Genomic DNA, 4,851 nt, shown 5'->3' with positions numbered 1-4,851 from the left:
GTTCAAGCGCCTGCACATGCCGTTACGGCTGAAATTACGGGGATGTTTTCAGGCTGAAACATCCCCGTAATTTCAGCCGTTACGGACGCCCTCGTGTGAACATACCCTAAAGGGGAATTCTTCCTGCCATTGCCACTCAATAGCCAATCAGGAGAAAGCGTAGACTTCACGAGCGCAAGGTAGAAGAATCTAGAACCTGCTCGTATATTCCATACAGCTGACCGACAGTTGACCCCAGCAGGTAAGTACCAACTGTAAATAATAAGAAGGGGAAGAAGGGAGAATGACGTCAATGACGTCCGCCGCATTGAAGTGGTTGACAGAGGGAGGGAGCTCCCTCTGTACCCCACAGCCCCCCCCTCCCCGATGGATCGCGGGTGGCGATGGTTGCTAGGCTTCCTGGTTGCCCAGGTACGGAAGCCTATTAGGTCCTGCCCGAGGCAGGACCTAGTAGGCTAACTGTCGACTGAAGAATGACAGTTACGATACACTGCACTACATAAGTAGTGCAGTGTATTGTACCAGGGATCAGAAGACCATATCTTCATGTCCCCAGGTCAGTGTAAAAGAAAAAAAGTGAACTAAAGTAAAAAAAAATGTTAAAGAAAAATAAATAAAAGTTTGAACTAATAAAAACAACACTTACCCGGTTTCCCTGATCAACTCCTTTATTATTAGAAAGAAAATGAAACCATGAAAAAAAACTATACATAATAGTTATCACCGCGTTCAGAACGGTCTGATCTATAAAAATATCACATTATTTTTACCGCACGGTGAACACCATAAAATTTTTTAATAAACAATGACAGCATTTTATTTTTTGGTCATCTTGTCTCAAAAAAAATGTAATAAAAATTGATAAAAAAGTTGCAAGTAACGCAAAATGGTACCAATAGAAACTACAGTTCGTCACGCGTAAAACAAGCCCTCCCGCAGCGATATCAACTAAAAAATAAAAAAAGTTATGGCTGTCAGAAAATGGCGACACTAAAACATGATTTTTTTTTAGAAAAGAGTATTTTTATTGTGGGAACGTAGTGAAACGTAAAAAAACAATATAAATTTGGTGTCGCTGTAATCGTATCGCCCCACAGAATAAAGTTAACATGTTGTTTATACTGCACGGTGTATACTGTAAAAAAAAAAAAAAAGTGCTAGAATGGCTGTTTTTTGGTTTCCTCATCTCCCAAAAAATTGCATAAATCGTGATAAAAAAATACCATGTACCCCAAAGTAGAACCAATAAAAATTACAGCTCGTTCCACAAAAAACGCGCCCTCACAACGCTCCGTCACCGGAAAAATAACACGTTATGACTCTCAAAACGCAATGATGCAAAATAATGCTAAATGACGGCCAAGACTCATTTTTAGGTCCAGTAGAATTTCACTAAATACCCCACATCATCATTTTATGTACCCCACAGGTGGACCCTGTAGATGCAGCGGAGCTGAGGACACTTTAGGGCCTTGTGCGGCTTATAGGGCTAGTGAAGAAATCAAATATAAGGCAATACTGGAGCGCAGATATTTTGTATAATACCCAATAAACCCGGCCTGTGTATATAGGATTGGTTCAAAGCGTACCACACCAATCAACGGATTATTCATTCACCCCATTATTACATCGTCCTATTATGACCTGTTGCACTCCGCCCATCTTATATATACCCTGATGTACTCCTCACAGCTTACATATACCCTGATGTACTCCGCCCCAGATTACATATACCCTGATGTACTCCGCCCAGATTACATATACCCTGATGTACTCCGCCCAGATTACATATACCCTGATGTACTCCGCCCAGTTTACATATACCCTGATGTACTCCTCACATATTACATATACCCTGATGTACTCTGCCCAGTTTATATATACCCTGATGTACTCCACACAGCTTACATATACCCTGATGTACTCCGCCCAGTTTACATATACCCTGATATACTCCGCCCAGCTTACATATACCCTGATGTACTCCGCCCAGATTACATATGCCCCCACATTATAAGCTGAAATACCAGTAAAACACCAAGCAAAATCTGCACTTCAAAAGCCAAATAGTGGTCCAACTGAGCCTGGCAGTGTGCCGAAACGGCAATTTATGACCATATATGGGGTATTACTGTATTCCGGAGAACTCGCTTAACAATTTATGGGATGTGTGTCTACGGTGGTACAAGCTGGGCACAACACATTGGGCACTGAAATGGCATATCTGTGGAAAACAGCAATTCTCAATCTGCAACATCTATTGTTTACTCATTTTTGCAAAACACTTGTGCGGTCAAAATGCTCACTACACCCCTAGATCAATTCTTTGAGGAATCTAGTTTCCAAAATGGGGTAATTTTTCAGGGGGCACCACTGTACTGGTACTATAGTTCAATGCAACATGGTGTCAAAAAATTAATCTTGTAAAATCTCCTCTCCCAATACTAAATGGCGCTCCTTCAGTTTAGAGCCTTGCTGTGTGTCCAAATAGCAGTTTATGACCACGTGTGGGGTATTTCCTTACCCTGAAGAAGTTGCTTTACAAATGTTATGGTGCTTTTTCTCCTTTATTTGATGAGAAAATGAAACATGTGACCTAAAGCTACATCTTAGCGGAATTTTTTTTTTAATTTTTACTGCACAATTCTAATGAAATCTATGAAACACCTGGGTGGTCAAAATGCTCACTACACCTCTAGTTGAATTCCTCTAGGGGTGTAGTTTACCAAATGGAGTCACTTTTGGGGGTTGACCACTGTACTGGTACCTTTAGGAGCATTACAAATGCGACATGGTGCCGATAAATTAATCCAGCAAAATCAGCGCTCCTAAAGCTAAACGGCGTGCCTTCCCTTCTGAGCCCTGATGTGTATTCATACAGTGGTTTATTACCACATATGGGGTATTTCTGTACTCTGGAGAAGTTGCTTTACAAATGTTGGGGTGCTTTTTCTCATTTATTTGTTGAAAAAAAATTCTGAGGTAAAGCTATATCTTATTGGAAAATAATGTAATTTTTAATTTTCACTGCCCAATTCTAATGAAATCTATGAAACACCTGTGTGGTCAAATTGATCACTACACCCCTAGATGAATTCCTCTAGGGGTGTAGTTTCCCAAATGGAGTCACTTTGGGGGGGGGGGGTTTCCTTTGATTTTGCACCACAAGACCTCTTCTAACCTGACATACTGCCTGAAATATAATTTAAGAAAAGGAAGGCCGAAAAATTCACTAGGTGCTCCTTTGCTTCTGGGGCCTTTGTTTTTAGGCCCGTAGCACACTAGGGCCACATGTGGGATATTTCTAAAAACTGCAGAATCAGGGCAATAAATAGTTGTGTTAGTTCAGTTGTGTCTCTCTTGTAAAAAACTGTTCCCTAAAAAAAAAATAGGCTTTTGAAATTTTCTTGAAAATATGAGAAATTGCTGCTAAACTTATAAGCCTTGTAACGTCCTAGAAAAATAAAAGGGATGTTCAAAAAATTATGCAAACAAAAGTAGACATATGGGAAATGTTAGTGACTATTTTGTGTGGTATAACTATCTGGTCTTACAAGCAGATACATTTGAATTTAGAAAAATGCTAATTTTTGCAAATTCTCTAAATTTTGGTGTTTTTCACAATTAAATATTGAATTTATCGACCACATTTTTTCACTAACATAAAGTACAACATGTCACGAGAAAACAATCTCAGAATCGCTTGGATAGGTAAAAGCATTCCAGAGTTATTACCACATAAAGTGACACGTCAGATTTAAAAAATGAGGCTGTGTCATATGGTCCAAAAATGGCTGTGTCCTTAAGGGGTTAAACTAAATTCTATGTGGGGTTGTGATACCATGTGTCCCCCAAGCTATTGCTATGGGGGGCCCTGACATACCTCGCGGTATACGTTTAACATGGGAACCTATGGCTGATGTATGCCACTGTATGGCATACGTCACTGGTATACGTTTAACAACTACGCCATGGGCTTTTCAACAGCCTTTCAGGAAATATACATTTAACGGATACCATTATAGTCTATGGTAACATATGCGCTAAACAGGTGCCTAACAGTGGCATTCGTCACCCATAGACTATAATGGTATCCGTTTCACATATACATCATTAACAGGGCCATGACAGTGAATGACGTGTAGGTTTAACGCAGTCAGGGACTTTTCAAGCCGAATACGTTAAACGTAGGCCCAAAACTGGATATTCATGTAGCCTTAGAAGGCGCTAATGTTGGATCTTCTATTTAACCCCTTAACGACATGTCACGAGCAGTTTTATTTTTATTAAAGTGGTAAAACATTTTTAAAAAAAGTATACATTTTGTATCGCCATAATCACATTGACCCCGTAGATTAAAAGGTGAACATTACGGAGCCATTTCACAAGAACTACAACTTCTCACAAAAAATAAGCCCTCAGACAGCTAGGTCAATGAAAAAAAAAAAACATTAAAAAAAGTTATGGCTTTTGAAAGTCGGGGAAGAAAAAAAACGAAAATTGGCACGTACGGTAATATGACATCAGTTAGCCCTCTCACACACAACCGAGCAACATTTTTCACAGCATCCGAGTGGCACGCAATGGTTTTCACGAACCCATTCACTTTAGTGGGTGAATAGGGTTTGTGAAAACTGATTTGACAGTTTTGCCGGATGCTGTGTTCTTAAAGAGTTAAAAGCATACTGAAAAATTAATTCTCTTCGCACATCTAAAAAAAAAAAAAAAAACACAAAAAAAAAAAAAAAAATGTTGAAACCATTTGTTGATTCACACGTGTATTGGTGAAATAGAAAAATTGCTAAACTCAAATTAGGTTAGTGGCACGAGGGAAAGAAAAGAACATCCATA

This window comes from Rhinoderma darwinii, chromosome 2 (genome assembly GCF_050947455.1).
Source record: "Rhinoderma darwinii isolate aRhiDar2 chromosome 2, aRhiDar2.hap1, whole genome shotgun sequence".
NCBI classification, from domain to species: domain Eukaryota; kingdom Metazoa; phylum Chordata; class Amphibia; order Anura; family Rhinodermatidae; genus Rhinoderma; species Rhinoderma darwinii.
Note: the sequence above shows the minus strand (reverse complement) of the source record.